General features: G+C 42.2%; 1 protein-coding gene across 3 annotated transcripts in view; it reads right to left on the bottom strand.

Annotated features, from left to right (window-relative positions):
* The window catches only part of pigk (phosphatidylinositol glycan anchor biosynthesis, class K), a 191,481-nt gene that overhangs the window by 123,861 nt on the left and 53,791 nt on the right, over window positions 1-13,829 (bottom strand). The gene's annotated exons all lie outside the window — the stretch shown is intronic.

Genomic DNA, 13,829 nt, shown 5'->3' on the forward strand with positions numbered 1-13,829 from the left:
CTTTTCTGTTCTGACCTGAGGGTGAGGGGGGAAAAGTTTAAAGGGAACATTAGGGGGGGCTTCTTCACACAGAGAGTGGTGGGAGTATGGAATGAGCTGCCAGACGAGGTGGTAAATGCGGGTTCTTTTTTAACATTTAAAAATAAATTGGACAGATACATGGATGGAAGGTGTATGGAGGGATATGGTCCGTGTGCAGGTCAGTGGGACTAGGCAGAAAATGGTTCGGCACAGCCAAGAAGGGCCAAAAGACCTGTTTCTGTGCTGTAGTTTCTATGGTTTATGGATAGTTCAGTTGATTGAGGAGAATGTAAAAAGATCCCAGCTTGTTAAAATATTAAAAGATTCAAGAGGGACAGAATCATGTGATAAATAGGCAGCTGCGCAGGACTGGTAAGTAGGGACATCCCTTTGTTCACACAGTTGTGAACTGACAACCCAGATAGACTGAAAAGACAGGGTGTCGGGATCTGGTTTTGCTCGTTCTCCACAATGGTCGCTCCTCTCTCCATGGCACTGAGGCTATGAAGACTGCCCCGGCTGCTGTGCTCCATGCCCACTAATACGATGAACTGATAAGTGAGGCTTTGGGCCTACTCTGGGTGCTCCAGGGTTTGGATACGAGGACTCAATTTGGTTCAAAATGTTCTTGTTCACCTCAACTGTTTGTATGATTCCTTTTCTTTTGGATCATGCGCTAATCTTTTGATTTTTTTTCTTTAATTGGGTTCTTTCGGGTTTCTCGAATTGTGGCTACCTGTGAGCAAGCAAATCTTAAGGATGTATAATTTATACATTCTTTGATAATAAATGTACTTTGAATCTTTGAACTGTGCTTTTCATCCCGTGGATTTTGGTTGAGAATTGAGGGAAATACTGATTGAATGGAAAAGTGTAGCTGGGGTTGAGTACCAAACAATTAGTTAATGAATGCCAGAGGGGCCATGAGGTTTTATTCTGTTCCTGGTTCACCTCTTTTTCCTGTAATGTGTTCCCTACTTAACATTCCTCGTTTAATTAACATCAGTCATCCACCTTACTGAATTTTTTAGCGCAAAACATGGGACATTACAGCACAGTACAGGCCCTTCAGTACACAATGTTGTACCAATCTTTTAACTGACTTTAAAAAGATCAATCTAACCCTTCCCTCATACATAGTCCTCATTTTTTTCCATCATCCATGTGCCCAAGAGTTCCTTAAATATCCCTAGTGCATCTGCCTCTACCACCAGCCCTGGCAGTGCACTCCATGCACCTACCACTCTCATTCTGGGAATGAGAGGAGGAATTAAAACGGGTGGCCACTGGGAGATCCCACTTCTTCTGGTGGACAGCCCACATTCCGTCCGCCAGAAGCAGTGGGACCTCACAGTGCCACCCATTTTAATTCCACTTCCCATTCCGATCTGTCAATCTGTGGCCTCCTCTACTGTCTCAATGTGGCCACAGTCAGGTTGCAGGAACAACACCTTATATTCCATCTGGATAGCCTCCAACCTGATGGGATGAACATTGATCTCTCAAACTTCGGGCAATGCCCTTCCCTTCACCATTCTCCATCCCCTTTTCCATCCCTCACCTTGCTTGCTTGCCTCCCTCTGGTGCTCTTCACCTCTTTTCTTTCTTCCATGGTCTTCTGCCTTCTATTAGATATTCCTTTCTCCAGCCCTTTATCTTTTTCACCAATCAACTTCCCAGCTCTTTACTTCATTCCTCCGCCTCCCATCTTCAGCTGTCACCTTGTGTTTCTCTCTCCCTTCCCTCACCTCTTAAATCTACTCATCTTTTGTTCTCCATTCTTGCTGAAGGGTCTCAGCCCAAAACTTCACTGTACTCTTTTCCATAGATGCTGCCTGGCGTACTGAGATCCCCCAGCATTTTGTGTGCATTGCTCCCTCATATTAGGCATTTCTGCTATGCGAAGAAGTCTCTGGCTGTCCATTCAATCTATGCCTCTTGTCATCTTGTGCACTTCTATCAAGTCACCTCCCACCCTCCTTCACCCCAGAGAGAAAAGCCGTAATTCACTAAATCTATCCTCATAACACAAGCTCTCTAATCCAGGCAGTTGACTGTGTCTCCTCTGTTGCCAGCTCCGAAAGCTGAAGCAACTTTTGTCCAACATCCTACATCCTCACCTATACACCACACCTGATTCCTAACATACATAAATGTTTATGGCAAATAAAAGTTTATCCTCGATGCTGAAATTTGCAGTGATAATAAAGCACCAGAGCAGGGGTTCCTAACCTGGGGTCATTGGACCCCTTGCTTAATGGAATTGGTCCACGGCATAAATAAGGTTGGGAAGCCCTCCACTACAGGATCTCAAGTCAAGTCAAGTCAAGTCAAGTCACTTTTTATTGTCATTTCGACCATAACTGCTGGTACAGTACACAGTAAAAATGACACGTTTTTCAGGACCATGGTGCTACATGAAACAATACAAAAACCACACTGAACTACATAAAACAACACAAAAACTACACTAGACTACAGACCTACCCAGGACTGCATAAAGTGCACAAAACAGTGCAGGCACTACAATAAATAATAAACAAGACAGTAGGCACAGTAGAGGGTATAGTAGGTTGGTGTCAGTCCAGGCTCTGGGTATTGAGGAGTCTGATGACTTGGGGGAAGAAACTGTTACATAGTCTGGTTGTGACAGCCCAAATGCTTCGGTGCCTTTTGCCAGAAAGCATAAGGGAGAAGAGTTTGTATGAGGGGTGCGTGGGGTCCTTCATAATGCTGTTTGCTTTGTGGATGCAGCGTGTGGTGTAAATGTCTGTAACGGCGGGAAGAGAGACCCCGATGATCTTCTCAGCTGACCTCACTATCCGCTACAGGATCTTGCGATCCGAGATGGTGCAATTTCCAAACCAGGCAGTGATGCAGCTGCTCAGGATGCTCTCAGTACAACCTCTGTAGAATGTGGTGAGGATAGGGGGTGGGAAATGGACTTTTCTCAGCCTTCACAGAAAGGAGAGATGCTGCTGGGCTTTCTTTGCTATGGAGCTGGTGTTGAGGGACCAGGTGAGATTCTCCACCAGGTGAACACCAAGAATTGCTGCTCAGCAGGGCAGGCCGCAATCATAGGGTCAAAATTTATGGTCGAGACCCATCACCTGGACTGCAGAAGCTCTCTGTATACTGCACTTCCCACAGCTGTATTCCTAGGTTTTACAGAATACAAGAAGAACTCTGATAAAGGCTCTCAGATCTGAAACACTAACTGCTTCTCAGTCCCCATATGCTGCCCAATCTGCTGAGCTTTTCGTGCATTTCATGTATTATTTCAGATTTCCAGCATCTGTTCTTTTTCTAGAAATGTCTCAGTAGCCCACTCTCAATATTAGTGACCATAGCACCTTAAGTCAGAGCCACTGAAAAAAATTGTTTGATAAAAATAATTTGAGCTATTGTTTTGATCCGTCCAGAGGAAACGAGAGTGTGAAGTATGGATTTCACATTGTAAAAAATGAATCTAACAGCAGATACCAAAAACATTTTTTTCCTCAAATGTTAATCGATGCTTCAAATAATCTTCCAAACAGGAAAATGCAGGCAGAAGTTTGAGGGTCATCCGTGCTATCGTGAATTTGTCCTCCCATCCCCATCTCAGACTGTTGGATCTGGAGATGTTGTGATCCAGTGGTTTTTCAGAAGTCAAGAATGAGGCATAAAACATGATGGTTATGACCATTTATTAAGCGTTACAAGAACAAAGAATGAATAAAGAAATGAACAAGTAGTCAAGGTTCTCTTACACTAAAATCGAGGACAGATTACTAGAGAGATAACAAGGCAGTACAGTGATAAGGAATGGCCTAAGAAATAATCAGGTTTAATGGCATGACACGGGCTGCATGGAAACTTCTATAAAAATACTGAAAATTCCATAAGACCATAAGACAAAGGAGCAGAAGTCGGCCATTCGGCCCATCGAGTCTGCTCCGCCGTTTTATCATGAGCTGATCCATTCTCCTATTTAGTCCCACTCCCCCTTCTCACCATAACCTTTGATGCAAAGGTGCAAATTTGATGCAAATTCACTGAACAATTACACACATACGGGTGATTATAAAAAAATAAGCATATAAAAGTCAAACTATAAGAAAAATAACAATTCAACAGTCTAATTTAACACAGACGAGGGTTCTTCATTACCAACTTCCTTCAACCCGCCACTGACAGCTGTGCCTTCAGTTGCTAAGAATTCCTTCCCTTAGCTTCTCTCTATGGTGCATCAGTACCTCTTTTAGCTATTTGTCTCAATATTGCTTTCTTTGGTTTGAATTCATCCCTGTAGGGTCCATCATGCATTTACTTATGTTTACAGGACCAAAAGCATGGCAACATACAGTACTGTGCAAAATTCTTAGGCACAGATATATAGCTGGGGTTCCCAAGTCTTTTGCACAATACTGTAGTAATCTCATGTATTACATTGTACTGCTGCTGCAAAAAAAATCATCACCCACGCCACCTCCTCCCCAGTAGGCCTCTCTGCCACCTGTCCCACACCTCTCCCGTCGTCCCCCAGCCTCGCCATTCCCAATATCCCACCAGATTTACAAAGTATTAAATACTTTTGTACAGTACTCTATGTATGTAAACACAAGAGAGTCTGTAGATGCTGGAAATCCAGAGTAACACACACAAAATGCAGGAGAAACTCAGCAGATCAGGTAGTATAAATGGAATAGAATAAAGAGTCGATGTTTCTAGCCAAGACCTTTTATAAGGGCAATGTACATATGCACATTAACAAAGGTCTGAGACTGCAGCTCCATTTAGTAAGATGACTGATCAATTGTGACCTGAACTCTGCATCTCTATTTATCCAGTCAGATATTCTCATACAACAAATTAAGTTTTTTTTTCCCTAAGATCCTGTTTACACTGCCTTTTGAAGAAGCACCATTCCAAAGACATGAAACCCTGTGAAAAAAAACTGCCTCATCTGTGTGAAATGAGCAATCCTATATTGATAAGCAGTCATCCCTAGTACTAGGTAGAACATACTAACTCCTTACAGACAGCAGTGGGAATTGAACCCTGATCTTACAGCTCATGCTGTAAAGCGTTACACTAACTGCTACGCACTTGTGCCAGCTACATTTACACTAACATTAGCTGGCCAAATAATTGTTTCACACCATTAACTTATCACCTCTTAATATCAAGAGAGACTGCAGATGCTGGCTGCCTGTAAAGAGTTTGTATGTTCTCCCCATCGCCATGTGGGTTTTCACCGGGTGCTTACTTCTTCCAATAATCCAAAAAGATGAACTGGTTGGTAGGTTAATTGGTTATTGTAAATTGTCCCATGATTAGGCTGGGATTAAACCGGGGGATTGCTGTGTGGTGCGGCCCGAAGGCCTGTTCCATGCAGTACCTTAATAAGTACATAAATAAATCTGGAACAATACATACAAAACACTGGAGGAACTCAATCAGGCAGTTCATCTGCAGGATTATTTCCCTCAACAGACGCTGCCTGACCTGCTGAATTCCTCCAACGTTTTGTGTACTGTCTCTCATTTTGTTTTGGCACCAAAGCCATGTTTTGCACATCATCTTTTTTCTACAGTCTTGCATAATTTATATAGAGCTTGTGTTCAGTGTGTTGTCTGAATTTATGTGACAGTGATGCTTCTGCAAATTTTTTTATTGTACCTGTATCCCACTGTACTTTTGCACAAGGACAATAAACTCCACTTAACTTGGAGATATTAAGAATCTGAAGAGAGGAGTGACAGAGCCATCTAGTGGACAACAGATGTATGTGCATGAATGGATGCACTCCAGCCTTCGGGATTCAACCTGGCATTTGCCCATCAGTAGTCACTGTACTTTGTACATGTTATTTAAATCATTAGAAGTTCTGTGGCTGTGGCCTCACTTTCAGAGACTCTGTGGTTAACTTTCTGTGTGTTATTTGTTTACTTGACCCCAATTTGTTCTTTTCCCTCCTCACATTGGATGCTTGACAGTCTCGTTCTGTGGGCTTTTTTTTAAATGGGTTCTATTGTGTTTTGCCATTTTGTGTCTGCCTGCAATAAGGTGAGTCTCAGGGTTGAATACAGTATACATACTTTGATAATAAATGTACTTTGAACTTTGGATAATGTAATTAAATATCAATTAATGCCTACGACAAGCTCCAAATTCAATCATGCTTTTGGGGGTCCACAAAGACCGATTTTATAAGACTATAAGACACAGGAGCATAATTAGGCCATTTGGCCCCTTCACCATTCGATTCATGGTTGATTTATTTTCCCTCTCAACCACATTCTCCTGCCTTCTCCCCATAACCTTTGACAGTCTTACTAATAGGTACCTAATTAAAATAGGTACTCAGCTCTGCTTTAAATAAACCCAGTGACTTGGTCTCCACAGCTGCCTGTAGTAATGAATTCCACAGATTTACTCTGTCTAAAGAAATTCCTCCTCATCTCCGTTCTAAATAGACATCCTTCTACGCCAAGGCTGTGCCCTGTGGTCCTAGACTCCCCCACTATAGAAAACATCCTCTCCACATCCACTCTATCCAGGCCTTCCAAAATTCAGTAGGTCTCTCTCAGATTCCCCCACCCCATATAACTCTGAACATATTTTGTATCTTGTAGATTTCTGTCTGTGATCGTGGAAAATTATTTTGGGCACTTCATCCAAGAACAGAAATCACATAGCACACCAGGAGGCCATTCCATCTTTCACTTCTGTACTAACTCCTTGAAAGATTTTTCCTATTAGTCACACGTCACTGCTATAATTAAATATGCAATTACCTCTTAAGAGTATTATTCAAGCTGCTTCTACCATTCTTTTTGATCTTCAGGTCAGAGAATAACTCACTGTATAAAAATTATCCTTCTCCCTTCCCGTTGGTTCATTGTGAACTAAATTGGTCCCCTCTGATATAAAACCTTACTGCTAAGTGGAAAGCAATCTCTCCTCCATGGCTCTCACAAAATGCCTTGCAATTCTGAATTCTTAAATCTGCAATTTAACTGATAAGAAACTCGACGCTGGATTTTAATTTTTAATTTCTTTAACCAGTTTCGATGTTCACTCAACTGTTGTTTTGTTGATCCATTTGACATCCTTGATTGTTTTTGAAATGAGATTCAGAATAAAATTTGCATTCTTGAAGGGTACATACTTCTCTCGACATTAGAATCCGCATGCTGTAGATATAGGAGAGTAATCAAGCTTATTAGCACAGAGTGATAACAGGACGGCACAGCAGCTGTCATTAAGGGAATTGCTTTACAATTCAATTCCCACTGCTGTCTGGAAGAAGTTTGGATCTTCCCCTAATGACAGTGTGGAGTTCCTCCAGGTGATCCAGTTTCCTCCCACCTTCCAAAGATGCATGGTTAGGGCTAGGATTAGAGTTAGTGAGTTGTGTTCATGCTATGTTGGGACTGGAAGCACGGTGGCATTTGTTGGCTGCCCCCAGCACACCACTGGACTGCGTTGGTCGTTGATGAAAATTATGCATCTTTCCATGTTTCCAGGCACATGACAAATAATACTAACCTTTATTTTCAAACTTCAGGAAAAAAATTGATTCCAATTGCAGAGCACTATCATGATACTTAGAATAGGGGTTCCCACAGACCCCTTGCTAAATGGCATTGGTCCACGGCATTAAAAAAGTTGGGAAACCCTGCTTTAGAAGTATGGTCACCATTATGGTCTAATACCAGAGGGCGTGCACTATGATGGGAGGGGAAATATTCAAAGGAGATACATAGGGCTCAATCTATCAATGCACAATAGCAACAGTTTGTACCGTCTACGGGATGCGCGGCAGCAATTCACCAAGACTCCTTTGAAGCAGCTTGCAAACCCACCATCTCTAGCATCTAGAGCAAAAACAGCAGCAAAAGCAGGGGAAGCACCACCCCCTGGAAGGTGCTCTCCAAAGCACACACCATCCTGACTCTGTGGCCACTTTATTAGGTACATCTGTACACCTGCTCGTTAATGCTAATATATAATCAGCCAATCATGTGGCAGAAACTCAATGCATAAAAGCATGCTAACATGGACAAGAGGTTCAGTTGTTCAGACCAAACATCAGCGTGGGGTAGAAAGGTGATCTAAGGGACTTTGACCGTGGAATGGAATGGACTTTGACCGTTGGTGCCAGATGAGGTGGTTTGAGTTTCTCAGAACTGCTGAACTCCTGGGGTTCTCACAGTCTCTACAGTTTACAGCGAACGGTGAGAAACACACAAAAAAGCAGTGAGTGGCAGTTCTGAGGTCAAACACGCCTTGTTTTTGAGAGAGGTCAGAGGAGAATGGCCAGATTGGTTCAAATTGGCAGGAAGGTGACAGTAACTCAAATAACCATGTGATACAACAGCAGTGCGCAAAGAAGCATCTCTGACCGCACAACATGCCCAACCTTGAAGTGAAAGGGCAAGAGGAAAAGAAGACCATGAACATACAGGAGGTTCCTAATAAAGTTTCCACTGCGTATATACCTGCTCCTTCACCATTGCTGGGTCAAAATCCTGGAACTGCCTCCCCAACACCACTGTTGGTGCGCCCACACTTCAAGGACTGCAGCGGTTCAAGGAGGAGGATCACCACCTTCTCCCACCCAATCAGAGATGAGTAATTAAATGCTGGCTCAGCCTGCAAAGCCTACATCCCTTGAATGAATAATTTTAAAAATTAACATTATCTTCCTCCAAGTTGAGATAACAGAATTAATGATAAGCGAGTTGAAGTAAGCACAAAATACATACATTTGGGATTGCTAACATTCATTCCACAGTGTCAATACTAACAAGGGAGGAAAGCTGCAAGACAATAATTCTCATTAGAAGAACTACTAGACTCTGCAAGGGTATTCAATAGGTTGAAAACAGTAATAACCAATACACCGAAAAACAGAATCAGCATTCCGAGCTGTCTTTTTTCAAATCCCAAGCGACACACTGAATCAGTTAACATGTACAAACTTCGAAGACATTAATGCAAAAGAGAATTCACAGTAAAAAATATTATTGGGTTTTTTATACAGTAAGATGTCAATAATTGGAAGGGCAGGTAGTGTAGCAGTTACTGCAATGCTTTACAGCACCAGCAATTACCAATTGCGCAAATGGAAATGGAGGTGGACTGGCCACACCTTGAGGAAGCCAATCAACATCATCACCAGGCAGGCATTAAAATGGAATCCCTCAAGGAAAAAGGGAAAAGGGATGTCCAAGCAACATATGAAGGAGAGACGTCAAGGCCAAAATTAGACAATGGGGACATTTCTGGTCCACCTTCGAGAAACGAGGTCAGAACAGAGGGTGATGGAGACGGGAGGTCATCTAAGGGCCCAAGAAGAATCAGTAATCAGGGTTCAATTCCTGTCATTGCCTGTAAGAAGTCTGTATGTGACTGCATGGGTTTCTTCCGGGTGCTCCAGTATCCTCTCACATTCTAAAGATGCACAGGTTTGTAAGTTTTGATGTGCCTGTGGCAAATAAATCTTCAAAAGGAGCAAAAAGATTAACAAGGTGTCACCAGCTCCAACAGCTTGAGCTGTAAGGAGAGGCTGTGGCTTTCTTCCCCTGGAGCGTAGGAAGCTGAAGGGTGACTTTATAGAGGGTGGTGAATCTGTGTAGTACATTGGCACATGCAGTTGTGGAGGCCAAGTCGCTGGGTACATTTAAAGTGGAGGTTGCTAGGCTCTTGATCAGTAAGGTGACAGGAGAAGGCACCAGTTGGCCATCGAGTCTGCTCCGCCATTTCAGCATGACTGATCCATTTTCCCTCTTCAGCCCAAATCCCCTGCCTTCTCCCTGAATGGTCTAATGTATACAAGTGAAAGAGCAGGAGAGCAGTTAGGTGGAAGGGCTTGAGTTGTCCAACCCAGAGCTATTATTTTCAAATGGCCTAATTCTGCTCCTGTGTCTTACAGTCTTATAAGAGGCTGCAAAATTCTCAGATATATATGAGAAAGAGAATGCTTGTTTGTAAATATTTACAAAGGCGTCACACTAGAGGGAGCTGTTCATGCTGCTCTCCACAAACTACATCCAAAGATCATCTTCTAAAATTAAACGTATTTGTAAAACAATATTTCTTTCTTCTCTCTCCATTTTGTGGATTGCCTGGTTGGATTTTTCATGGGACATAATTTTTTTTTAATTTTCTGTTGTCAGTCCACATCCACTGAACTGAACTTCACATTTTGAATTCCAGCATTTGCATTTTCCTGTATCTTTGAATTTCACACTTACTGTTATCTCCTGTGCTGAATAAAACAGCCACTGAGTGTAAGAGTGTATTTTCTTGGGGATGTAGCCCATCCACTTCAAGGTTCAACACGCTATGTGTTCAGAGATGATTTTCTGCACACCATTGTTGTAACATGTGGATACTTAAGTTATTGTTGCCTTCCTGTCAGCTTGAATCAATCTGACCATTCTCCTCTGACCTCTCTCATTAACAAGGCATTTCTGCCCACTGACCTGCTGCTCACTGAATGCTTTTTGTTTTTTACACCATCCTCTGTAAACTCTAGAGACTGTCATGCATGAAAATCTCAGGAGATCAGCGGTTTCTGAGATACTGAAACCACCCCATCTGACACCAACAATCATTCCACGGTCAAAGTCACTTAGATCACATTTCTTCTTCAGTCCGATGTTTGCCTGAACAACTGAAGTTCTCAACCATGTCTGCATGCTTTTATGCAATGAGTTGCTACCACATGATTGGCTAATTAATTATTTCCATCAATGAGCAGATGTACCTAATGAAGTGGCAACGGAGTGTATATTGTGGCCACAACGGATCCAAAGGTGAAAACTTTGAAGTGATTGACATGCCGACTGACCAAAATCTTTCTAATAGCTACAAGGCACAAAAAAGGATAATACTGAATGCTTGCCTGGATAAAAGAGGCTACAATACTATGATTTTAATACAATCCAGAATAAATGCCTGCTCGAGTAGCACCCTGTGCACATCCGCATTGAGTTCCACTGACCCACTGGGTCCATGAATTGATGAGACTGGAGTTCGAGGCCCAGTGTTCAAGATCTCATCGTTGGCAAGTCTGGAGATTGAACCCTGCTGATTGGTGATTAGCGTGTCCTAGGCCAAATCAGAAGTTCCGGTCCGCTGGATAGGGCAGAGTCTGTGGTTCTCAGCAAGTCCGCTGGGGAAGTCAAAGCTCAATGCCTTCAAGCCCAAACCCACTAGAAGCTGGAGGCTTGCCCTGGGGTTAAAGGACTGTGTATGTGTGTGGGTGGGAGGGAGCAACAGGGCTTGATTTTCTGCTGTTGATTTATTGCTTTTTGCATTGTGGGCATGCTACTTTGGCACCAGAATGTGTGATAACACTTGTGGTCTGCCACAGAATTCATTGCCACAGCTACGGATGTCAAGTTATTGGGTATATTTAAAGCAGAGGTTCAAGGTTCAAGGATGTCAAAGGTTATGGGGAGAAGGCAGGAGAATGGAGTTGAATGGCTTAATCTATAAAAACAGAACTCTGTCATTACCCAAGGTCAGTCGGTAGTCCAATATCTGCTGCAATTTGCTCGTGTGAATTAAGCTCCATAGCATCTGTAGTACACAGTAAGTCATCACAAGAAGTGGTCATCTATGCATATTGCCCTTTGCTAGGTATGGTCCAACGTCCTGTATTTGCAATAAGTAGGACAAAGAAATCATGAAAGCTGCAGGTTTGGATTTTAATTAAATCAAAACAACTGTAGTTAAACATAATCCCTCAAATTAAGATGTGTTCAATTCAGAGGTCTGATTGATTTACAAAGCCTCAACAGGACACATTATCCTATTAATTAAAATCAATTAGTCAGTTAATGGTGATATAGATGTGAGGCATGGCAATGTCTGGATGACAGCAAGACAAAGGAATTGATTGTGGACTTCAGGAAAGGGAAATTAGGAGAACACACCCCAGTGTATGTGCCCACGTTGAGGGGGTCAGTGGTGAAAAGGATGAGCAGCTTCAAGTTCCTAGACATCAACGTGAAGAAGACTTGCCAGCAGTTCAACTTCATTAGGAATTTAAGATTGTATGTTACCAAAGACTCTGGCAAATTTATACAGATGTACAGTGAAGAGCACGCTGACCGATTGCATCACAGCCTGGTAGGAGGTTATAAAGCACAGGGTCAAAAGAGGACGCAGAGGGTTGTAGACTTAGCCAGGTCCATCAAAGGTACAACTATTGAGGACATGTTCAAGAGGTAATGCCTCAAAAAGACAGCCATCCATCATTAAGTACCCTCAGCATTTGGGGCACTTCCTCTTCTTATTACTGCCATCTGGGAGGAGGTACAGGAGCCCGAAAACACACACTCAATGATTCAGGAACAACTTTTTCCCCTCTGCCATCAGATTTTTTAATAGTCCATCTCATTATTCCTTTTTTTTTTGCACAATGTATTTATTTTTCCAACTTAGATTCTTAAGTCTTTGCACTGTACTGCCGCTGTAAAACAAATTTCACTTCATATAGTACGTCAGCGATAACAAATCTGATTCTGTAATGTCTATTCTCCATAAAAGAAAGATCACAAGAGCTTTGCTCCCCCATTTATATTAACGCTTATGGGAATGAATTTTTTGAGTTCTAACTTGAGACAAGATTTGAAATTCAAGTTTATTTATCACATGTACATGGAAATACAGTGAAATACAACATTTGCCATACGTGTGCTGGGGTAAACCACAAAGCATCACCACACATTTCTGCACCATCATAGCATGTGCACAATGCTCGGTAGAACAACAAACAGAAGACAGCAAGCCACAAAAACAACAACAGCAAAACAAGCCCCACTTCTTCTTTCCAACCATGCACATACACAGACAACAGGAATTCTACAGATGCTGGAAATTCAAGCAACATACATCAAAGTTGCTGGTGAACGCAGCAGGCCAAGCAGCATCTATAGGAAGAGGCGCAGTCGACGTCAGTCCTGACGAAGGGTCTCGGCCTGAAACGTCGACTGCGCCTCTTCCTATAGATGCTGCTTGGCCTGCTGCGTTCACCAGCAACTTTGACATACACAGACATCTAACCCACATTCCTTGGCCTCCAGCAGACTCTGATTCAGATGCAGATTCACAGATCCACAGCGTCAGAAAACGGGTTGACTTCTGGACTGTAATCTTCTCTTTGAATATTGAATGAATGGCTGAACTTGCACAAGCACAAGAGCCTTAGACTTATCAATAATCCTGTCCCATTGTTGAAAGCTCTCCTCCTTTTAGACAGTGCCCAGCTGCCTTTGTACACATCTGGTGAAGTATCAGATCTACTACTTTTATCACTACTCCCGACTTTTGTAGTTGTCATACTGCTATTGGATCAGTTTAGAAAAAAAAACTTTTAAAAAAACATTCCAGTCAAAATAAATGTATTATGAAAGTACATATATACTACCATTTTCTAACAAGCATTTACAGGACAATGAAGAAATACAACAGAATTTATGAAAAACTATAAATAGAGGCTGACAAGTAACCAATGTGCAAAAGACAAATTCAAGTCAAGTTTATTGTCATTTAACTATAAACATGTATGTAATGCAAATAAAAATAAATAAATAAATAGAATTATACTGAGAACATGTTGTAGAATCCTTGCAAGTGAAACTATAGGTTGTAGAATCAGTTCAGTGTGTGGTGAATGACATTATCCTCACAGGTTCAGAGGTCTGATGGTAGAAGGGTAATAACTGTTCCTGAACCAGGTGGTGTGGGACCCAAGACTCCTGTACCTGATGGTAGCAGCAAGGAGAGAGCACGACCTGGACAGT

This window comes from Mobula hypostoma, chromosome 12 (genome assembly GCF_963921235.1).
Source record: "Mobula hypostoma chromosome 12, sMobHyp1.1, whole genome shotgun sequence".
Lineage (NCBI taxonomy): Eukaryota > Metazoa > Chordata > Chondrichthyes > Myliobatiformes > Myliobatidae > Mobula > Mobula hypostoma.